General features: G+C 40.8%; 1 long non-coding RNA gene across 2 annotated transcripts; it reads right to left on the bottom strand.

Moving 5' to 3' along the window:
- Positions 1 to 4,162: 4,162 nt before the first annotated feature.
- LOC127362216 (uncharacterized) lies at positions 4,163 to 18,381 on the bottom strand. 2 transcript variants are annotated; one of them, XR_007884396.1, is made up of 4 exons: positions 18,176 to 18,381; positions 16,315 to 16,427; positions 13,655 to 13,722; positions 4,163 to 4,281 (listed from the first exon to the last, which is right to left on the bottom strand). It is a non-coding gene; the product is annotated as an uncharacterized LOC127362216 (long non-coding RNA). The 2 variants fall into 2 exon arrangements; XR_007884397.1 differs by lacking the exon at positions 4,163 to 4,281 and adding an exon at positions 11,634 to 12,484.
- Positions 18,382 to 25,491: the final 7,110 nt, after the last annotated feature.

The raw sequence follows: 25,491 nt of genomic DNA on the forward strand, positions 1-25,491 counted from the left end.
GAGGAAAGCTTAACTTCGAGCCTGCGAGTATGATTTGTGACATCACAAATAGTTTGAAAGTCAATCCTGGTCCAATTTATACAAGTGTGATGTAGAAACCTGAAGCCTCCAGTGCACATGCACTGAGAATGGACTTCACAGTGAAGTAGGAGACATCTTGTGTCCAGCAGGAAAATAATTAGCATATTCATAGATTCTGTCATTTGTAATGAGGTAGAATGAGTAGATGCCTTTTTAATGATTTTAATGTGGAAACTGTACGGTTTTTCATGGAAAAACATACCAGACACACATTATTGTTCCAAGCTGAATATTTGTTGATATGTTATAATACATGTCTCAAGGGGATCACTTGATAATCTGCCACTTCTTCTGTTCCTCTTCAGATATTGCTGTTGCTATTAAAATCACATCAATAACAACTACTCTCCTCACATTTCTTTCTTAATCTTTCCTGCTTGAAATTCTGCAGCCACTTTTTCCCCCTAAAGGTGAGAGTTCTGCAAACAGCTGCTCTGGGTCACATGCTTTGTCAGACTGTTAACACATAATAAGCCCACGCACTCCTGTAAACATCAAAGACCGTCTTCTTCTTTTCAATGTCGGTGCAACGTCCCCTCCGTTGATGCTTTGAACACACACACCATTATTACTGCTGGTGTGAGGAGATGAAGAATTTCTTGGAAGATGTGTACCTTGCACACAGAATACACATGCAAATTGGCACGCACACAGAACAGACACACACACACACACACACACACACACACAATATGTATATATAAATATATATATATATTTATATACCGTATATACTGCCAAGGGCATGTCTGAAAAGAACTCTTTGATGGCGCGGTCCTCACTCCTCATTTGCCGTTTAAGTTGGCATTGGCAGACTTCTCCTGAGGTCCCCTGGCCCCTGCACGCACACATAAACACACACACACACAGACTCTCTCTCTCACACACACACACACACACACACACACACACACACACACACACACACTCACTCACACACACACACACACACACTCACAGACTCACATACACAGCCCTGAAAGCCTCATGGAGCCTGCTGGGAGTCAAACTGCTCTCACCTGTTGTCTCTGGCAGCCTGAGAGGGGACGATTAGCGCCCAGCACGGACAATATGCTCTTTGTTCCCCTCTTTCTCTCACTCTCCCTCTCTGCCATCTCATACCCGCAGTCTGTCGCTTCTGCCACCGCTCATTTCTCCCTCTGCACGGCCGTCTGTCTTCCTCTGTTACTACCTCTCAATGTCTGCCTGTCACTCTAATGTGTCCATCTTGCTCGCTTACTATTTCTGTCTCCCTCCCTCTTTCTCTCTGTGTCTGTCTGCCTCTAATGCCCTTGTGGCCATGAGAGCAGTGTGTGGAAAACAGTTGAGCACTTTATCACAGATCACCGAGGTAATCCCTTGCAAATACGCTTCGTGATGGCGTTGCGCACATGTGCTGCAGAGATCCAATCGCTGGACCAATCACAGCGAGCGAGGCCAGATTTAACTCAATTTGCTTTGCACTGATATCAAGACTATGGAGGTCAAATGTTTTAAACATTAGGATCGTCGTACAGCATTAATCCGGCTCCGGAGATATGTGCGGTTCGCAGCACATGTTCCACTCTGAATGCATTAGCATGTATTAGTGAGGCCCGGTCATCCTTGACTGGCATCTGTGGGTGAGAGGGTGTAACAGAGTGTCTCCCTCACGCCAGGAAGAGCACAGAGGCCGCAAACAGCCCGAGTGTGACATTTCCACATGCTGGGTCACAGATGTACAGCTGTATAAAGTGGCCTTTATGACCAGAGGGAAGCTAGCATTCCTCCGTGCATTGAAAACATAGTGGACAGTATTGAAGGGGTGGGTGAGGTGCAGAGAGGAAAGGCGTGTCTGTCAGCTCAGTATCAGCTACACTTGAAAATGAAAATAGCATTCTTAAGACTCTCCTTGGTTATTCAGTTCAAAACCCACCCAATAGTACAGTAAAAAACGAAAACTATTAGCAACAAACATTGCATTTTTAAAACCCATTTTGTTTGAGAGTATATTTTTATAATTCCTCTGGATAATAACTGGCCAAACTAATGTTATATTTCCAGAGTTTAACAGCAGAAGAAAGACAATTCATGTGCACTTGTTGCAGGAAATTTGCAGTTTTAACGTTTTGAATGGTTAAAATGTTGAAAAAAGTTGAAGTGACAGTTGAATTTTGAGAGAAGTTTAATAATTCAGCCAACGTATTGATAATTGGTAAATTTCTCCCTTCTAAAATCAGTATTGTCCCAAAATCCCATATCCGTCTGGTTCTAATTTAAAAAATCACAAATCACAAATTTGCCTCAAATGGCTTTATTATCTGTACATGATACAACACCCTCTATCTTTAGCCCGTTGATCCGCATAAGGAAAAACTTACTTAGCATTCGGCCTCACAAAGCAATAGAGGGGTTCTTCTTCCAGGATGGACAGATATGATGGATGTTGTATATACAGAGCAGACATAACAGTTGTAATTTCAATATGGAGAAGCAAGAATGTCAATATTATAGGTAAACATAGAAAATTTAGTAAAAATTTACTGAGAAATACAATACTGAGTGTCTACAGGTACCAGTGGGAGTTGTATATGAACTTGGGAGAAGCAAACCCACAGACCAGTCCAACTTTATGGGTTGTTTATCTGTTCAGTCCCTTATCACACCTGCTGATAAAGCGTTTCCGTTCACCTGACCAGTGTGCAAACACAACAGGCATTGTATGTAACTGAACAATGACTCTAGTGTAATCAGGAAAGGAAAGGAAAACATTTAGCATTCATAACCAGACCAAATTATGTACTGAATCAAGTGAATTTACTTACAGAGACATTAAGATAATTAAAATGAAAATAAAAAAGATAAATTTATTAGATATAGAAACCCAGAATTAGTCAACAGAAACACTTACTCACCAAACTGCCCTCTTGTTTCTGTTGGCCCCTCTGAAACTGCAGCAGTGACTTGGTTTGAATTGGCACTGGTGAGCAGCTGGAGCACAAACACTACCTGTCAGCTCCTGGAGGCTCCTATCATCCTGCAGTTGGTGCCGTCTCCCGGAAAAAGCTGAATTCAGCACTGGGCTGTAGTTCACATAAGTATGCCTTAACCCTGACAACAAGTTAGAAAATGTGCAGTAATCCATAATGTGCTATGCTGGGATGTCACTGTAGCTGACCAGAATGCCTTTTTCAACTCTGAGCTGTAGTGATGACCCCACAACCCTGGCAGAGAGTAAAAAAAAGAATCCTATCTGAGCCAAACTGTCTCTGTAATTCTTCCACCATCCATTGATGTCAGAACTTATTAGGAGATGACAGCAGAAACTCGGCTGCTTCAGCTGGCTGCAGAGAGCGTTGGCAAGTGCTGTAGAAGATACAGACCTGCCTCCAGTATGACTAATACGTGGAAATAAGGTTCAAAATCAGTCAACTGTAGGTGATGGGAAAGATGATGGGACAGTAGAGGTCAATACATCATCAGTGTTGCTTGAAGGTGTCGTTAAACCACCTGTACAATTTGTTTTTCACAGTAAATTATCTGAAGGCGACACAATGCAGCTCAGTCTTCGAGGAGTTTGAGGAGGACTGACTAACCTCAAAAGATATTTCTGAGGCTGCACATTTAAACATTAGGCTATATAGTGAGCATGTAGTATAATATAGTATCAGCAGTACATGAAGTGATACTTTTTGCTTAAAATCATACAATGCAATACTTACACCTGTCAGTGATGAATGATGATTGATTACATGTCTGAAATCTCAATTTACTGCTCTCTACAGAGAAGAGCTGAAACGTTTGCACTATTTTGATAATCAGTCATTCATTCATTGTTCAAGCCAGGATGCCAAATATTTGTTTGTTCCAGCTTTTCAAACGTGAGGATTTGCTGCTCATGGTGTTATATTTGATTGTAAACTAAAGGTGGGGTATGCAGTTCTAATCCAATACACTTTTTTTCTCCTCACATTCTGCTAGCTGTCTGTTCTGTGTGCGCGCTGAAAGAAGATCTGGTGGTTAGTATTAAGTATTAAGCCCTTATCCTTGAAATCATTTTAATTTAAATCCAGCAGAAATTATTTTCAGGGAGCGTCCTGGCTTGCCTGGCGGACCTTGCGACTCGTGTGCCGGGGCTGAGTCCTTGCTGCGTCAGCCATCGGTTCCACTCCAACCTGTGGCTCTTTGCTGCATGTCATCCCCCCCTCTCTCTTCCCCAATCTGCAATACACAGAGTTTGTCAGTCAACATCAGTTGTCTCATACAGTTTTAGGACTAAGCCTGGTCAGCCTTCACAGAACAGACAGTGTTGGTCATACTGCATGTAGTGTTAGTGGGACAGACTGACAGCAGTAGAGGTAGTAGCAGCTTAGACCTGCTCAGTAACAAACACTGCCCCAGTGAGCTGTTAGGAATACAGCCATTGCTGTGCTTTAGGGCTTCACTGATGGGCCATGACAGATTGAGTCCCCCCCATGGATTGGGGCCTCTCTGCTCACAGACACGCTGGAGCTTTATTAGACTTCAGTATGCCTCCCTGTGGAACCATGTCGCCCAGCGTGACCTGGACCTCTCATACCCCCGATTGGCCGAGAGCCCCCCAGCTCACTCGGGCTGGGGGAAACAGTTCAGGCACGTGCTGTAAATCAGTAGGCCTAACAGTTCAGACATGTGCTGTAAATCAACAGGCCAGAACAATGACACCCAAGGAAGCTAAAACTCTCCTGTCGGTGAACACGGATCATAACTCATGTCTGCTTAACCTGGGGAGAAACATGGCTTAATCTGAGGGGGAGTGAGCGCTCAACACCTGGATGAAAATCTTGAGCTAAACGAAAGAGTTACATTACCTTATATATCTTTCATGACCTCGGTCTCTCTCCCACAATGTGAAAAATGTTGCTTTCAGAAGACATGGCTATCTATCAGAAATTCACATACAATATTAATGTCTTTCTCAATCCTTGAGAGACACAAGGTTCTCCATCCAACAGCTGTGATAGATGAAGGATTCTTGTTAACAGATTTTATGTAGAGAAGTGAGAGCAATCAATATTTTAGCTCATCCTCCAGTCCACTGTTGAGGCTGAGAGAGTTTGCAATGCTGGCTGGAGCTTTATAGGATCAAGAACACAGTAAAGTACTTTATTGAATGTTGACAGGCTAAGCTCTGGCTGATTAATGCCCTACACAGCGGCAGCTTCCCCAAAATCATATCACTGCACTGACATGCTGAGACAACGTATGTACAGAATGAGGCAGAATATATTCACCCACAAGCTAAAGGGAGATCTCAGTGCAAATATTTTATTGCTCCGGCCTGAGCTAACCTAGTTTTAGTTAATATTAACAACTTTGTCCTAAAGTCAAAAGCCAGAAAATCAAGAAAATAATCTGTGAGTTCAGCCTGCACTGTTACAGTAATATAGATGAGGAGGATAAGGAGAACTGTAGTGTCCCGGGGGGATGCAACAGACTTGTAGATTTTCTGGTGTGCAGATTCATTATTTTGAGACGTGCGACCAGCGTGCTTAAAAAGCAAAAGCGAAGCAGTTGGGGCACACATTTGTTGCAGCACGCCTGTCTTTTTGGAGATGGAAAAAACTCTTTTTTGAATGCAGCAAGCGCACCAACAGGTCATGTGACAACAATGAACCAAAAGTCCTGATGTCATGTCTGGGCTAAATCAGTTCCCCTGCATGTATATCAGTTGGTTTTAGAAATTGAAACCTTCATGATTTTAAAAGAGGTTACCATTAACAGTATAATCGTAACTTTGTTTCATCGCTGCATATAAAAACTTCATCATTCTTTTTGGTTCAGTTTCCCTAAACTTAACCAAGTTGTTTTTGTCAGACAAGTAATGTAATAAGGGCGTCAGATCAGGAAACACCTATGTGTCGTTCTAGAGGGCACTGGACAAACAACATGTTTTGTTGTTTAATTTAAAAGACTTGATGGATTATCTCCGCCCACATTTTCTCTAATTTGCGCTGGTGCATCACCATTTACAGCCCCCCTTTATACCCCTCTGTAATTTCTTATGAAGATTGACTTTTTTATTTGTAAACCTTAGACATGACAAAGCAGTATTAGACAAAAATTGGACTTGTGGTTGAAACAGTGCAGCTATTTTGCTGGTCAATTTAGTGTAATGATAAAGATAACAATAGCTTTCATAGTCTTTAGTGATTACTGTGAAAAAAAAGGACCAGTCAGAGAGTATATATATTTGTGTACACAACCCTCCCTACCAAACAGACTGTCTCACTGGAAACACTAAAAGCCTTGTCTGTTTTCTTCCTGCGTTTTTCATTGACCATATCTCTCACTCCTCCACATGTCAAAATCATTCAAGGTTTTTCTTTCGTGCCCGCTGCACTGAGGATGTTGTTATGAGTCAGAGTTACTGACTCGAAAAACCTGAGCATGAGGCTTTTAGATCTTTATTATCTCTGAGATCAGTTTGTACAGTTTGGCATAGGGGCGCTTTATCTCACATCATCCTCCCTACAGTATGTCTCCTAATCTCCCCCTGTACCTCAGTGTTAGATGAGGGTATGAGGTGACCCAACACACACACACAGATATACAGCAGAGGCCTTTCTCCGTGTAGCACAGCCTAATTGTGAGTGAATTCAAAATGCTACAAAAGACTCACTGCTCAGACAAGCCACCGCTGATAAAGACACCTCTGGTATTTCTGCTACTCTGTCTCATGCATCTCCTTCTTCTGTGATGACCATGGGAGGGTTTGGAGTCGTGGTTGGTGAAGGATTAATGAAGCAAGGTCACTGGAAGTTAGCAAGTTTTTATACTTTGTGTAAAAATCAACAGCCCGGGCTCAGTAAATGGACGGAAACGCCTGCTCCGTCGAATAAAGAGTCTCTGCACTTTTATCTGGTTGGAAATCTAGTACAGGGATCCAACTGTGATTGTCAATAATTCCACCTTGAGGCTGGCATGAGTAATTATGTCATTTGATGTGGACTTTTTTTTTTTTACTTATTCCACAAAAATACAAACATTCATTCATTTCATTGGAATAAGTCAAAATGGAAAGGGTTTAGCCAAATGTAAACTTAATGTGTTGTTTTTCCGGATCTTTGGAGTTTTCATTTTTGGGAGTCTGGGGTAAGGTGCGATTGGATTAAAATATCAAATAAGCTTTTGGGACGATTACAAAAGAAACAGAACTTTTATACGTCCTCTTCAGCAAACCAGAGTAGGCTGTGTCTGTTGGCGGCTGGTGAATGTGCGCTCTATGTTCTGACAGACAGAAGAATGAACTGCTTTATTACCTCTGAGCACGGCTGCCAATCATTATAGGTGTCCCTCACACTACTGCAAAAACAGCCAGAATTTACTGAGATATTTAGTTCCATGTGCACATAATTCATTGTCGCTCCAACACAATGGTCTGCAGTGCACACGGCGTTCCTGCAATGAATAACAAAGTCCCTATACACAAAGGGGATTGTGTAATCTCTCCACCTTTTTGCCATGCACTGCTGTCATTTTATCTGTCATGGAAAATCCACATCCTCCCATCTTTCCCAACCATCTCCACACTCCACCTACTCCCAGTGGCACACTCCCAACCCAGCTTAAATCCCAGCTGATCCTGTTTTATCACCAGAATCGCACCAGAAAGGAATCCTGGAGCGAGCTACTATCTGATGGTTTTGGTTGCTGCCTTTCTTCTAACTTTTATTTCCAGTGCTGATATGCATCAATTACTATGTCCAGCTCATACACATTTGTCAGTCCAAAATAACCCAATCAGGGGAAAAGATAATTTCTAGTGCAGGTTGATTTATAAGAGAAGGTCAAGGGAAACTTACACACTTAATCGATATTATTTTACACCTGTCCGTCTTCATAAAATGGGTCTACTAGAAAAATTTGTGCTGGAAATATTAAAGGTATGAAGGTGCTTTTATCCTTGCAATGTGGGCATGTCCTCTAGTTCTGCCTTTCTGGAGCAAGATAATCAAAACAATACAGGAGTGGCTGCGTATAGTAGTAGTGTTAACCCAGGCCTGCATCTGCTCTGCACTAACAGGCTTTATTTCAGCTGCTGGGTTAGTTAGAACTGAATATATAGAGTGGGTTAAGCTAGTGAATTAAAGATTAATGATAGCCGACCTGCAGAACTGTAAATGATCATTATTTGCTCGTCTTGAATCAGTTTTTAGTCTTTTATGTATTTTTTTGACAGTGTACTTCTAAAGAATTTATTTGAATTTTAAATGTATGACTCATGTTTAATTAATATTATGAATATTTGAATGTGTTAATACAAGTGGAATGAGTGGGCTCTTGTTTTTGCTTTGGTTGGTGCCACATGGACTTTTCTTTTGTGTCCAGGTTTGAGTCGTAGATTTGAATAGACTCCTTAAAGGACTGGTGCTGCGCTAACGGGACGGAGAGGGTATTGTGCTTTTTTTGTGTAGTATGTGCTATTTTGGTTATGTGTTTATTTTTTGTACCTAATTTAATTTGTGTTGTTTCTTTAAAAAACATTTCTTGAATAACAAAATGACCCAACTGAATCTCAGGGTCTTCATCAGCGGATGGTTTGTTCAGTTATTATGAGGATAGATCTGTTGTAAGCTCAGTCCTGTGCACCAACTCGCACCTCATGAGGTACAATACAGTTTTACTATATTGCAAATGCTGTGTGTTTATGTCTGTAGATATGGCTTTTTTGTGATGATAAAATAGCAATGCACTAAAGAAAAACTGTGCATTTTGAAGAATTTTGTATAATTTTTATTTTACAACTGCAGGCCTTTATGGCTTCAAGTGTAAAATGACCTTTAAATGATTTACTCACTTTCTAATAAGCCAAAAAGACTGCAGTTATAAATGTAAGTAAAGTCAGTTTCTTGTTTTATAATATCATCCAGATTATTTAAACTTGTGGCAAAAGATGCTAGATTTTTTTTTCACAACCTGGCTATTTAATGGCTATAACCACTAATCTATTAATATTTATTAATAAAGTAGACTGCCACTTATAACGTATACATACTTTATAAAGTATGCCTTATCATAAACCGATCCCACTAATACCTTGAAGGAACAAGAGGTTTCTTGTATATTTTTAAAGCTACTAAGCAGCTACTTTGCTTGTATTACTAGAAGCTGTGGTGGCCTCTGAAGCATCCACGGAGGGTAACATCACTCTCCTTAGGGGGCTGTACTTAACTCGCTGCACTGCTGTTGGCACAGGGGCAGTAAGGTGATCTACGGGGCTATCAGCAGGCCATCAGTATCATCCAGGGTATCTGTGTCATCTCTGGCATGTTCCAACCCAGGAGCCAGATTCTGTCTCCATTTCCATTACTCCATCGCAAAATCAAAGATGAAAGATGGTCCCTGAGCTGTGTGATCGGACAGCCCACCATCAGAGTGGGGAAGCGAATCTCTTCCCTTGAGTTTTGCAATTAAGTCTTTGTTTAATCTCCGGCTTCCCAGTGTGTTTCCACATGCCACCCAAATTCCATAACAGTGCTGCTTTATGCTGCAGCATACCCTGCCAGCACTTATCATATCAGCACATACGACTGGAAGGAGCCAACCGTTTGTTAAAGTTCACATTTTCAGACACACTCAAACACAAACGGCTGCTCAGTCACTCACTCTGTCAGATGGCATTGGTCTGGTCTTGGATAAAACAAAAACCTCGAAATCTTAGACAAGTATCAGAACAAGGCAGAACTCTGTCTAGCCTGTACCAACCTGCCCCCCTCCCATACACACACACACACACACACCCCACCCACTGACCCCCGCCACCATATGCCAAAAATTATCATACAAGTTTCTCTTTGTATCCATATTTAAACATGATGGAGAAGAATTGAGCCTTTATATGAGGGGGAGGTTGTGTGTTTATCCAGCAGCGCCAGCACCAGGAAACAAGAGAAAGCCCCCATTGCTGCTGGTGGAAGCAGGAAAGGGTCGGAGACTGCGGTGCTGGCGGGAGGAGAGGTGAATGGAGACGGGGAGAGACAGAGAGAGAGAGAGAGAAGGAGAAAGGAACTCTTTGAGTGACAGTAATTTAGGAACCTGGACTTTTTATGATTTTCCTGCGTTCAGGAAAACATACAGAGTTCTGGGTATAGCAGTTGGGACCAAATCAAAGACGTCTTTTACCATCAAAAGGTGTTTGAGTGTGTGTGTGTGTGTGTGTGTGTGTGTGTGTGTGTGTGTGTGTTTGCATGTCTGTCTATCTGTATGTAACCTTCTCATGTTTGCATGAGCAATATGTACATAAAGTAAACCAATTGCCGAACAAATCTTGAAGTGGAAGTAATTAAATTTTTTAATAAATGTATTATAATCTCTTTTTGTGTAAGGAAACTATAATGATCCTGCAGCTGTTGTGCATATTTTCCCAATTTTCAAAACATGGATAACACTTGTATTTTGGACATTTTAGTGTAAACATTGTCTAAGCTTCAGGCCTTTGAATTGGTGTCACCCTTGGCAACAGTTGACTTTAAGGAAACTTTTGTTGCTAGGAGACCCACTGTTAACTTCTGTGGTGTGCTACTTACCTGAGTACATTGTAACACTATATCCTACGAATGCTAACATTTTTGTACCCACATATAGCGCTGGGTTTGTCTGGTTGGTGCTTTAAGACATCTGACCCAACATTCAACATTCGGAAGTTAGAAAAATAGACTTATTGGCTTCCACAAATGTTGTTTAGCCTATGCTGTGTCAACACCCGGTGATTTTTCACTGGATTTCTTCACAATATTAATCAAAAATTAACTTGCCTCTACTTTTTAATTGCCTGTGTGACCTCCCCTTTTCATGCTAGGTGGAAATGACACCGTCTTCGCCAACGGTTACTACTCCTACTGACGGAAAATGTTGCCCCAATTCCGCCACATAGCAAAAATGGTGACCACTGAGGGTGAGAAGTGTCCAGGGTTCACCACTCAACTTTTTGGTGTGAACCATCCGGGTACTCGCAGTGCATTTTGCCACCCTCGACAGTGTGAATGTACTTATGAACTCAAAATAGTTCATCAACTCAAATTGAGACACGGCACTAGTTTGCTAATGTTAGCACCGACTCCAACTGGACACCTGTTGAGTTGTAGGTATCTCTCACACACTGCGCGGAGTTTGTCCCACGTTAGAAAAAAGGACGGGCTGTAGCTGGCCAGGTGACGGCAAATGTTCACACTGGCAAAATTTAAATTAGGAATAGTAAGTTAACAATGTTAGCCCCACAGCGAGTTTAAAGTGATATTACAAACAACTTTTCAGTTGGACCCAAAAAATGTATTCTACCCGGAGAAAAATAAATACCAATTGATTTCTTCTTTTTGCTAATTACAATTTTGACCAAATAAGTAGGTTACCCAAAACAAACCCCAACCACAGTCTATACTGACTTTAAATAAGTACACTGGACTGGATTTGGCGAAACAGCCCAAACTTTTTATGTGAGGCTCCCACCATCGCTGTAAACATTTTATTTTATTAGACAATGCTTCCTCAACTCTAAGATGCCCTCCTTAAAATATCCTGTACATTTTCTGCCATTTGCTTTAACATCGTGTTAAGAAAATAAGATGTTCAAGATGTTTTTAGAGCCGTCGCTTAATATTCTGAAACAACAGGCCAGAAATTTATTAAGAAGTGACGGGAACAAAGTGCAGGAGCGCAAGGGTTTGTAAATGGTCCTACTGATGGATCAGTGTTTTTGCCCATGTCAAAACAGAGCCAGGACTGAATGGGCCTCCTCATGACCCTCTGGCCTCGGTTCCACACTCAGGCCGCTCAGGAAGGCATGAGGTTTGGAGGTTTCTAACCACAACGACCTTCTCACTCCTTTCGCTTCATTTTTTAGCTTTTTTATCCGAAATGAGACACTGGATAAATTACGTTGACTATGAAGGGCCCCCTTGTTCACTTAGAATAATAAAGAAAGGATACCCTGGTGGAGAACTTTGCAGTAATTTTGCCTGTAAGTGTGTGAGTGTGTCTGGGCTCGAGAGTTGGCTGAGCGAGACAGGGCAGAGAGAGAGAGAGAGAGAGAGAAAGAGAGAGAGAGAGAGAGAGCGGGGGAGAGTCTCATTTCCTCCATGATGGATGAACCTATTAGCTGTTCGGTGTTAGCACAGGTTTAGCCTTACACCTCGGGCTCTGGACACACACGTGCTGATTGTGGCAACCGAAGGGAAGAGGAAAGAGGGTGATGAGTTTGGAAAATGTTTACATCAGCAGAAGTAACACTGCTGTTTTCAGTTACTTGCAATCTGCGATTTCACCACTAAATCCCACACACTGGGCCTTTAAAGGTGGGGTCAGTCATTCTGGAGAAAGAGAGTGGCTTGTTCCAGGTCGTCAAATACTAATGCTTTTTTCAGGAGACACGATTTATCCTGAGGCCCTGCAACAAACAATACAGAAAATAGTAAAGTCAGACTCTCACATTGGGACACATTGCAGTACACGTTTACAGGGATAAATGCACATATGATAACTTCCCGTCCCTCCAGACAGACATATATCTCTATATTACCATTTTTTTTTTTTAAGTTTTCTGGTACCGGATATAAATCCTCCACACCAGACTCAAACAAACGACCATATAACAAAAAACTCACACCATACTTATTAGAAATTCACAATAATTTCACAACTACCACCTCCCTTGAGATGTGTACTGTCCACCTGATTCCCTCATCCATCCACAGGTTATAAATAGGACTCATTTGACGTACCAGTACTGGGGCTTACAGGGTGGGCCGATGGGGGGCGGGGCAGGGTTTTTTAGAAGGCGATGGAGGGTCAAAGATAGTTGATATCCCTGTGCTTGTCCTCTCACCGCTCTCTCTCTCTCTATATAACCCCCCCTCCCCATACACACACACACACACACACACACTTTCTCTCTGCTGCCAGCTTTCTCTTACATGCAACTCTGCCCCTTCGCTTTCTTTCTGTCTTTCTTTTGCACTCTATCCCTGCCCACCATGTGTCCGCCCTCACTCACTCTGTGTAACATGTGTCACTCGCACTCTCTCTGGCATGCACTGTATGTCTCATGCACTCTTTCTATCTCTCTCTCTTTCTCTCTCTCCAGCTGACAGCATGTAATTGAAATGGTCAAACACATGAAAACATGACAAATGGCAGGAGGTATTTGTGCTTCATCATCATCATTGCAGAGTGTCTCTCTCTCTCCCTTCGGCTGGAGCTCGGTTGACAGCTTGTAATCGAACTGCTCAGACACATGGCAAATGGTCGGAGATATTTGTGCTTCATCATCATAATTATAATGGACCCCAAACCCTCTACCCTCCCCCCATGACCATGTCTACACACTTGGCTGCAGCACAGAATAAGTCGTCACGTGTTAATATATGAATTATGATTCTTCTGGCCTGCGTATTTCCCAACAGAGAGCCCCCGAGAAAAAGGGATATACAGATTAACAAGATCAAACAAGATCTGTAGATTAAATGCAGAGTCTAAGTGAGTGGAGAACAACAAATTGATTTTAAACCCCCTTCTTAAGTCTGAGAGAAGGGGGATTGGCTCACGTCATGTGATCTACCTCTGAAGTGCTCTAAACCAAACAAGTCTGGAGGGTCAAACTTCCTGGTGCCATGTTGGAGGTTTCTCCTGGTAAGAAAACACAGATAAAAACAGGAATCAAGATAAGACAGGAGGAACCATGCTGGATTTCTGGGACCTGGGTTTGATCACCAACTGTCAGTCCCGACACATCACACTGATAAAAAGGTGTTTGGTTCGGTCACTCAGAACATCTACAAACTTTAAGAGACATGATATATATTCACAATAGGGATTTTCTTTCTAATATCATCTCCTTTAATAAATATGAACATTGTTTTTGCTTCTCTTGCATTCACTTTTATAACAATATGAAACAGTTATTAAATTTATATATTTAAAACAGTATATATTTAACTTATGATGCAGAAAAAGTTAATGTGTGGCCTTTAGTTAAAGGGTTAGTTAGACAGTTTGGGGAACAGGCTTTAGAGGTGCTCGTAGGTGGAAGGTTTGTTACCTTCATACATGGCCAGGCTAGCTGTCCACCCCTGTTTCCAGTCTTTATGCTAAGCTAAGCTTGCTGTATCCTTGCTCCTGCTTCATAGTTACATAGTATCAATCATTTCATCTAGCTCTCGACCAGAAAGTGAATATGTGTATTTCCCAAAATGACGATTATTTTATTAAACGACTATTTCCGAGGTAAAGAGCAAACTTTTTATGTTGCTTTTTTGTTTTAATATTTTGTTGTCATTGTAATCTTTAGTTGTTTTGTCTCAGCACCTTTTGCAAACGACATGTTTAATTTTTTTTTTTTATTTTCTCATCAACAACAGATGGTAAAGGTTTTGTGATCTTACATAACAAACTTGTTTTTTGAGATAACAAAAACCTTTCTTATTTTGCCTTTATTAAACAGGAAAAAAAACAAGTGTGTAATATGATGATAATTACAGAAGGTTTTTTTTTTGTTGTTGTTGTTATGCCAAGCTCACAGAATAATTATTTTGTAAGGAGGAGAAAATGAAACTTGAGAAATAAATTGCACAGATGTCCTTTTTGTAACACAACACCACCCTGGGATTCCTCCATGAACAGGCCTGCTTTTAATGGTGTCTTGAGAGTTTTTCAGCCTTCACTGCTGCTGCCGGGTACTTGAGGAAACGTCTCACTGTCTTTCTGTGATGTCTTTTTTTACAGGATTATTGTGATTTGTTTGCTTGTTTGTGCTCCATTCACTATTTTGTTTTTTTGATATTTATATCTTGGTTATATTGTTAGTTTTCAATAAAGTTTTTTAGATTGTGATAACAGGTCAAACTTTGACTTTAATAGCTGAGGAGGTGGACAAAATAACAGGAACATGTTACAATATAATGCGAGTTAAAAACACTAAAACCTTCACAGAGCTCCCATTTATTGCAGAGATACTGTTGTACACTCGATTGCAATATACTGTGAGGTGTTCCAGATATTTTGCCTGGCACATGTTTATCACGCTGCACTTTGTCTATTTGTGTTGGGAAGTCTTTTTTGTGATCGAGGTATCAGTTGAATCAGGATCCAAATAAAGCACGGCGGTTAAAGAATAATGTGTGTCTCTTTTATTTCACAGCATGGCATAAAGCACCGCAGGCAGAGTTAAATCATGCTGCCCTGCTGTTTTATTGTAGCTAACTCATGTTGATAATGATTTGATAACACAACACTACAGACAATTACACGCACAGGGATGTCGGCAGGGAATGCAACGTCTGGAATATCAACAACTCCTCCCTGCTGCCAAATGCATAATCAAGTTGTTTTGGTATCTCCAGCTATCTAAAGCAGCCATCTTTCAGCTATCCTAAGCAGCTATCTTATGTCTCTGTCCCCTCCAACATCAGACAGGGACAGAACAGTGAGAGGCAGACAACACTGGATACACTGATAGTGCAGGGGTCTTGTTTTCCCATGTACGTTGCCAGGATGTGATGTATAAATAGGCACTGAGCTGTTTGTGTGTTAGTGCAGGCTTAAGTTATGTGACTATAGCTTGATAGGGGCTGTACGTGGCTGCGAGGCCGCGGCGGGGCGGGCAGCTATGGTTGGTCTGACTGTCGGTGTCTTCTCATGTCCTGAGATCTGAGAGGCCTCTCCCAAGAGGTGGTGACGGGCGGCAGAAGGGCACGGATTCAGAGTATTTTGGTGTTAATTGAGCTTATTGGCCTGCTATTCACAGCCTTGACATGTGATTGATTTAAAGGCTAGTATGAGACTGCGACGGGGCTGACCTCTCTGGTGGCGGCTCCTTAGATATGGCCTCAGGACCGCACAGCTGTGAGGAGTAATCTTCTCCCTTCATTTTTTTTTTTTTTTTTTCAAAGAAGAGCGAGCAATCCGCCCTCCTTCAGTATTTTATGAGTTTTCCGACTGCACAGTGATGAAGGAGGAGAAGGGAAAGAGAGGAGGGAGAAATGTGAGGGCCTGGCAGGGGGCTGGGACTTGCACCTGCGCACCAAGGAGGGTTTTCCAGAGTGGTGCACTCGTTAGACCAACAGCTATTAAACATTAGCCTGTTTATTCTGTTTACAATGAAAAGGGTCTGTAAGTAGTGGGCTAATGTCTACTGTTAAGCCCATGGCACACCAATTAAACATTGTTCAATGGCACACTGATCAAACAAATCCAAACAAAACGGTTGCCTTCGAAACTGACCTCAAAAAGGAAAGTGAAGAGGATATCCTCTGTACTGTAGAGACACTCCTTGTGTTATTGTGTTTTAAAGTGGCAAGACGTCTTCAAACACGTAAGAAACATCAGAAGGAAATCTGGAGCAAGCAGAGTGGTTATTAAGAAGACAACAGAAGGGAGCTTTTTATCTGGAAAATGAGGAAAGATCTGGTTTAGTAAACTTCTCTCGAGTCGCAGCAGAGTAGTACTACAGGCTGTTGGGAACATAACTCGTGAATAATCTTCATGTTAAATAATTTTCACCTCACTTGACAAGATAACAACAACAAATACACAACTGGTGAAGGGAGTTTACTGCCAGTCCTTCGGCATGTGCAAGCTGCATTGCTACGCCTACACATGCTGTTTGTGTATAAAGAATGGCTAACTGACCACCAAACACGGAAAACACAGACTGAACATGTTGAATCTGACCAAACATCTCCAAACTATTCAAAACAAGGACAGACAGCATGGCACACCAAATAAACATGTGTTTGTTTGTGTTTGTTGGAGAGTGTTTGACTGTGTGCATTGCCCTTGTGAGTGGATTTTCTCCTGTGATTTTGGTTTCCATTTTTTTGTAATCTGATTTTGTCAAAAACAACAATTTTGGGAAATATGCTTATTCACATTCGTGAAGATTGATATCACTCAATAAATACGCAGCTTCGCCATCTTAGCTTAGAATAAAGACAGAGGGAAACACGGCTCTGTCCAAAGGCAACAAAAACCACCTATCAGCTCCTATAAATTAAATGAATAAAATGACATTATCATGTTATATTTTATTGGTTTGATACAAAAACTGAAGTGAAGAATAGACAATAAGTGGTTTTACAGCCAAGAAATTTGACGCATTACCTCCCATAAGCTTCATATTACCCAATAGTTGAACTAAGATTATGTTTTATGTTAAAGGGATAATTTGGGAATTTGGGAAAATAAAGCGTATTCACTTTCTTGCAGAGAGTTTGATACTAAATATGAAGCTGGAGCCAGTAGCCAGTTAGCTTAGCTTAGAAGCAGGAGGAAACAGCCACCCTGGCTCTGTGCAAAGCTAAAACAACAAAACAAACAAACAAGATACAACGTGTTTTTTTAGTGGGCTTTAGGGGTGCTAGTAGGAAGATTTTGTTACCTTTAGACCAAGCCAGGCTAGTTGATATGTTAAGCTGCTGAGGTAACCAGCTGCTGGCTTTAGCCTTTACGGATGTTTACAGTATCAGAGTGGTATGATTCTTAACAATCTCATCCCACTCCTGGCAAGAAAGTTGAAAATATGGTTGGTATTTCAACTATTCCTTAGGTACAGCTAGCCTCGCTGCCCTCTGTCCTACAGTCCACAATGTCTACCAGCGTCTTTAAAGTTCACTAATAAGGATATTATAGCTACAGAAGGTTTATATCTCAGTACTTTTGGACAGAGCGAGGCTGTTCCAGTTGCTAAGTTAGGCTAACCTGCTGCTGTCTCCAGCTCCAAATTCATACAGTCAAAAGGTGGAATCAATCTTCTTATCTAACTCTCAGCCAAAATGTGAGAACTGAATCTCAAAAGTCCAAATACTTCCGTATTCGAATCTGAAGAGAGGAGAGTATATTTGAAATTCAAGTAAACCTTTCTGTAAGTAGTTTCTAAAGATGACTGACAGGCCTTGGCAAAATAAACAGCAACTGCAAGTGTTATTTCAAGTCAGATATGCTACTTGTTCCTTTAACCTTGCTCACTCCACTACCCCCCCTCAGTCCATTTTTAGTCCTTCCAGGCCAGCCTGGCTGACAGTCTAAAGTCATTCACTAGCTGCACTCCGACCCATAGTGAAATACAATCAATACCAGCACTTACCAGTGCACAACGCCTGCGGAGAATTCATTTTCTGGGAAAGAAGAATAAAACAGCTTCTCCAGTTATACAACCTTGGCAAACAGGCTTTGTTTCTTCTCATATCCTCCCACAGAAATTCTAACAATTTAAATAACAAAATATCATTGTTTAGGCTTCCTTTCCCTAAAAACTTTATCTTTAAATATTTCTAAATCCTCTGACCCCACTTTCCCTCTGCGCAAAGCCTCAGCCATTCAAAACACCCCCCCCACCCCCTCTCCACTACGGCTGCATGACCGCGCAGTAGTATTGCTTTCAACTGCATTGCTCCCCAAGGACATCCGAGAGTGGACCTGAGTGTGCCCAGAAACTTCAGCCTTTAAAAACAAAGCAGAGTCATTTAACTGTTGCAAACTGAGCCATTCAGTTAGCCTTCCAGTGCAAACACCCACATATTGCATGCATGACATACATAAACACACATACATCATTAGTCTGTTTCTTTTTTCTTTACGTGGTTGAAGGGGTTGAAGATTATAATCCGTATTTACTGAACTCTTTGTTTTGACCTCTTTATTCTTCTCTCACACAGACGTTTAGGACACTGTTGATACTTTAATAAAGCCATCTCACAGGAACTAAGAGCTCATTTATTTTAGAAAATCCTTTAAAAATGTGTTGCTCTTGTTGGCACCTCACATTCAGGACATATTTACAGAAAGAGTCCAGCAGAGCCAGAGAGAGTGTTGACATTCGGACTTCATGATCTCTAAAAAGTATGGATAAACATCCTGAAGTTGACACATGAAAATTAAATATGGTTAGTTTACGTATGACTGAGGCACTGTGAGAAAATTTCATCACTAAACCTGGCATTTTTCTTCCCGTTGAGGACACTTCAGTGCTGTTGTAAACATCTGTAACTCTATTTTTGTGTTTCTGTTTGTTATTTTTAAGTTGATTCAGCTGCAGGATGGACTGAAACCCCTATAGACCTCTTTCCCACAGGAGCCATTTTGAACTTATGTCACCATCAGAGTGGGACAGTTCAGAGTAAGGCCAGCTGTTGTGTACCAACTGTTTAACTCATTTCTAGACAAACTATTATCATTCTCTTGTATCAGACTTATTCATCTATAGTGATAAATCCATGCAGATGTTACTTCTTTACCTTTTTAAATGTATGGAAATAATTCATTAAGAGGAAGATTTTGCCAAATAGGGCTGCAACTTAAAGTACAGGTGAAACTGAAATCAGCTATTTGCTTCCGCATATTTACATATTTCCTGTGGCAGCTAGGGAGGGACTTGTCGCGGTAGCCAATAACGTTGTGTGTTACATCCTTAGTCTGTCTCAGAAGTTGTTAAATATAACTTATTACAATATAACTCTTATATGGTTAAAATTACATTTTTCATTTCAGTTGGACTTTAATATAAGATGTCTATATATTGTTCCATATGTAGTCCAGCCTCACTTTTAATGTGGCTCTTTTTTTTTTTTTTTTTACCAGAATTCAATGTTGCCAACTTGGCATTGACTAGTTGTAGCATTTTTCAGATGGTTTACATAATTTCATAAGAGCAACTAGTGACAAATCTGGCAACTTTTCACATATGTGTAGATTTACAGTTTCTTCTGGTAAGTGTTGTTATGTACGCAGGGTAAGTAACAAGTAAGCTGTCAGCAAGGCAAAAAAGACCAGCACTATAAACAATGAATGAACTGCTGGTGCACCAGTATATATACTAGGCGCCTGATTAAGGGAATAGTGTGATGATCAGATGACTGAGGCCTTTTTGACATCACAGTAAGAAAAGCACACGTGTAAATAATAATAATAATGATTAGTTATTTCTGTTTTGTGGGTCCTGGCATTGGAATGAACGGTAAATGTCAGAAAAAAATGCAAAAATAACTAAGATGGGTCCTTTGTCATAGGTTATAGGAAGGTAGGAAGGAAAGGAAACTTCTACCCATAACCCTGGTGGGATCATAACAGGGCTGCCTCCGACTAAAGATTATCCTAGTTGACTAGTAGTTATTAGTTACAGCCATTAGTCCACTGGTCGTCTATTATATTAATATCATTATTTAAATGACAAGACGTGGTAATAATTCTGAATGTGTCAGAACAACCAGCAAGGAAACTGAACATTTCATTTATTTCAACACAGTGTAACATCACACAAGTCTTGTTGTTCCAAACACAAAATAAATAACTTCCAACTTCACTAAAACAAATATTCGCTGACTTATCAACACGATGGATGATGTAAAACAATAACATTTATGTCCCGGTTGAACCACTGTAATTCACCAGGCCTCGGTCCGTCTCAGAGGATGTGAACCTGGTTCGTTTGCCCATTCGCCCAGCTCTGGTGCTCATTCTCCTATACTATCTCCTAGTAGTGTAAACAAAGCTCCCCGAGTCCTTTGAGCTCCCAGACCGGGTAGAGTCTGCTAATAGGACTGCTAAGCAACTAATGGCAGCTAGCTACAGCTGGCACATGCAGCAGTCCCGTGTTACAAGAGCAAAAGTCCGTGTTGCAACAATCTGATACTTTTGTCCCGGTCACAAAGCGCAGCGTACAAGCAGAGTTTGATAATGTTGTTGTCTTTTCTGCAGTTTAGTCGACTATTATGGGGCAGCACTAGATAAGACTGCTTCTGAAGTACTGTGCAACCCCCCTCACTCTGAACAAGATACTGTAAAGAAAATCCTATTTATATGAACCATCATCTGGCAACATGTTGAAGCCTTTTTAGCAACAAGTAGCCACTGTCCTTGAAAGAGAGCTGGCAACACTGTTAAAATGTTGCCTGTAGCCAGCTGGTGGCAAAGACATATATGTACTATATGCACTAGTTTTATAAATATAACAGTGTAGGATGGATTTTAAATTCAAAACAGCTGCAGGAAACAGCAGTGTTTAACTAAGCAGTGTACTAATTCTATAACATGTTTACACTATAAAGTACACACTGTATATGTAGGTTGACACAGCGCTGTTAGCCGATACAACAACAAGAAATTACTGAACTAAACTGATGTTTTAAGATCAAGAAAATTGACCAAATAACATGATTGTATGAAACATAATTCACAAATAAATTTAAAAAAAGGATTTATTGCTTTAATTTCTGTGTTTTGAGCTGTTGTTTAGCCATCATGCTACCACAGTTATTCCACCTTTTTTTTCCCAGCTGTGAGTAGCTCGTTCATTTCCGCTGTGTATTGCAGTGTGGGACCATCAACAGCACAATCATAAATCAAGTGATTATCCACGCTGGCATTTTTATGTGTACTTTGTAATTTTTCAAGTGCAGACATACCACCAAAAAGAGTTAGTAGCTCGGAGACATTTATATCCACAGTTATAATCAGTTTGCAAACACATTTCAAAAGAGTTGAAACTCAACGTGATGGTGAAACAGCTAAATTATCCGCTCGTTTGACTCCAGTAATGCTGACATTTTGAGGATATGACAGCAGCGTCGTTCTTGCTATACCTGCCACAGGCTGTAAAGGACATTATCTCATTTCAAAACACTGGAGGATGAGGAACACAGATGGACGGAGGTGATGAATCAGGCCCATTCACTCAGTCACTTAATAGCACTACATAAAATTGCGTAACAGTGAAACTGAGACATTTTGTGCACACTGTCCTCTCATTACAGCAAATAACTATTTCAAATTGCGGATTTGGAAAGAAGTGAACAATGTCACTTAAAGGAACATCATAACTCTCTAGCCGTGATTAGAAAACAAGAAAACTACAAACTGCTGCTAGCTTTCACTCGTCTCCGATGTCTACTTGTTCTCCTAGCACTACATAAATTACTACACAATATGAACAAATAGACAATTACATGATCCAAGCCTCAACAATATGCCATTATACTCCCTGTCAAAGGCAGTGCTCTGGTCCAGATGTATTGCTTTAAGTGTGAGGTGTCTCTTATTACACCCATAACAATCTCAGACAGGATAGTAATGTCATGCCGGGCTGTGGCAAGGCTCTCCCATTGTTCTCGACGGGATGTTTATAGCTTTGTGCCTGATATATGATAACCAATAAGTAAGAGGTAGTAATTACAAGGCCCACACTCCACCGGATCGCCTGATGAATGCGTGAAATAAAAGATGGGGGGTTCTTTGTGGAGGCTGGTTATTACAAAGACATACAGAGACTTGACACACGGCAGTATTATAAGTGGGAGAGCGCTAGCAGGGGGAGAAATAAATAGCATATATCCATTTCCTCCACCAAATGGCAAAGCAAATAGTATTGACCTTCTTAAAACAAATCTGCTGCAAGCCAGCGATTGTCCAAATCAAAATACTCAGTTGCACATATTCCTACTATTTCCCCACTCTCCGTTCAGGTCAAGAAGAAATAATACAATTAGGTGAAATAAAAACACACAAAGAAAGCACAATGGTATCCTATTGTAGGGCCCAGGACACAGAGCAGCGTTGTGGTCAGACCGTGTGTCTCCTAAACTGATCAGCAGAGATTCAAAAGCCACCCAAACTGAATGTACCCAGTCATTAATCAAGCCAGTAAGTGATGCCCCAATGGATTGAAGGAATGGTTTATTTATTCACTTTTTTGCCAAATGTTAGATGAGCAGATCGATACCACTCTTGTATGGTAAATATAAAGCTACAGGCAGCAGGTTAGCTTCGCTTAGTCACTAAAAATGTGGTAAAACAGCTAGCCTAAAAGTAAGTCACAAAATTTGTTACGCTGCATGACTTTTTCTTGGCCTGGCAAAGTAGCTTCCTGAGATATAAAACGCTAATTTGTGAGCTTTAAAGGTTGCTGGTAGAAGTATTTTATGATCTTTGGGCCATTCGACAGAGGGTAGCTATATCCTTGCTTCCAAAGTTGAGAAATAGTGCGACATTTTGGGAAATACTGTTGTGAATGTGAATACTGTGAATGAGAAAAATTATACCACTCTCCAGCTCTCTTAGCATATTGACTGGAAAAAGGGGCAAACAGCTAGCCTGGCTCTGTCCTACCAGCACCTCTAAAGCTCACTAATTAACACATTAGGTCGATATCTAGCTTGTTGAATTCATACAAAACTCAAGTGTAAAAACAACACAACAGAAGTGCTAACTGGAGCCATGCTCGCTGTTTCCACCTGTGTTCAGTTTATATGCTAAGCTATGATAACCGTCTGCTGGTGGTACTTTCAAATTGACCGTGCCAATATTAAAGTGGTCTTCTCATCTAACTGTCAGCAAGCAAAGCGAATAGAGTTCAAGAAGTCAAAATATTTCTTTAAAGGTCCAGTGTGTCACATTTAAGAGGATTCATTGATAGAAGAAAAAGATAATGCCCAACGCGGTGTCTGTTATCAGTAGAGACCAGAACAATCCACAGAGGAGGATGGTGGCCTCCACGAAGTCCATTAATTCCTCATAATGGACACCTTGAAGGACATTATCCCGCTTATACCATGGTCACTTCTTTATTTTATATTTTCATGCGTTTGGTGCTCTAAATCTAAAGCTTATTACAAGCTATAACTCTGTTTCCATGGTAACACCTTAGGCCCTTCATAATACCTGGAAGAATCATTACCATCCGATAAGCGATAATGCAATAAAAACGTTGTTCACTAGTCTAGTAAATAGGATAAACCATAGATACGACTTAGCAACAGGAGATATTTCTAGTTCCCTCCACTTATAGAGCGCTTTGGTTCAGTTAGTTAGTCAATAACACTGCGTACTGTCGACAAACAGGAAATATAATGTGACACCATGTTTAACAACCAGCTAGCTATCAGCCATGTTATTGTCCCCAAATACAATATCAAGATTTTCACGAATGACAGGGCAGCCACAGCCCAAAGCAGTGAGCTGAATAGTGGAGGGGATGTGGGAAGATCGCTCATACAAAGTGTCAGTAAGTTCAGAGGGGCAGTGGAGGGGCTTGTGTGTTACAGTCTCAATCCTGTGGTGTTCAGAGGATGAGCCACTGGAGGACTGCACTCAGTGTAGGCAGATATATTTATAAGATATTTAACTAGATTTAGTTTTCATTCGGTTCATTTCCTCACATTAATTTAGAACATTAAATAGTTTTCACTGGAACTATTTAGTAGATGTCCTACAGCAGGTATTAATGGACACCCAGCAGCCAATCAGAATCAAGTATTCACCCAGAACATGGTATAATTGGAACATAATATTCATGTGTATGTTTCATTAGTGTATAATCATCTCAATATAGGAACTGTTTTTGTTACCTTAGGATGAGCTGTTGGTGAGTCCACCATGTTGAATCACCATTTCTACAGTAGCCCAGAACGGACAAACCAAACACTGGCTGTCGATAGGCCTTTTGCATTATTCATGAGTTTCACTGCCACCAATGGTTGTAATCTAAAATCGTACACACTGATCCTTTAAATTACACAAAAAATGTTTTTGAGCAAATAAAACCATGAATCAGTTTTCTTAATGAGGATTATTGTCCTTCAGGCCTCACTGATACAGACTGAGGGTCAGTTAACTATGATCCAAATTGCTTTCGGGGTCAACTGTTGATCCACGAGCACTCCCACCTTAAGAGGCTTTATGACTTGGATACTAATGCATCCTGATATGCGCTGCTTACCTTGGAGAAAGATATCAGACCGATAATAATCTGAAGCCTTCTAAGGGCACACTCAGGTCCTCTCCGGTGACCCCTTGTCTTTGAAGTGTGAACTTGAAAACGTTAAAGTGGAGAGGCTGCTGAGTAGTAATGGAACTTCAGTCAAAGCATTTCTATTTGATTCACCAAAACCTCAGCGCTGACGTACAATGAGATATCATCTCAGAGTCTGGAATGTATTTCCCCCCCACCCCACCCCACCCCGGTCGATCTGGCTTAATTTTTTTTTTTCCTACCTGACGCCAGATCTGATAAAGCAGCACACACTGCCTTCATCTACCTCAATTTGTCATCTAGAAAGCATAAGAAGAGAATATTTCCTTTCATAAGGCCCCAGTTTATAGCCTGATAATACAAAGTGCAGTATTTAAGTGAGAGTGTTTTCACACCTCATTGAACAAGATGTGGGACGGAGTCATCTTAAAGGAATCGTTCACCATTTAGGAAAAATGCTTGTTTGATTTTCCTGCTGAGAGGTGATAAGGTTGATAGACTCTCATTTCACTATACTAAATATGAAGCAGCTGATGAGCTTAGCTTAGCAGAAAGACAGCTAGCTTGGATCCTCCAGCTAATTAACTAATTATATATTGTTTGTTTATGAAAACTGAAGTCTTAAAACTAGAATTTGTTGTTTTACAGCCAATAAAAAC

The sequence above is a fragment of the Dicentrarchus labrax genome, unplaced genomic scaffold, assembly GCF_905237075.1.
Source record: "Dicentrarchus labrax unplaced genomic scaffold, dlabrax2021, whole genome shotgun sequence".
NCBI lineage: Eukaryota > Metazoa > Chordata > Actinopteri > Moronidae > Dicentrarchus > Dicentrarchus labrax.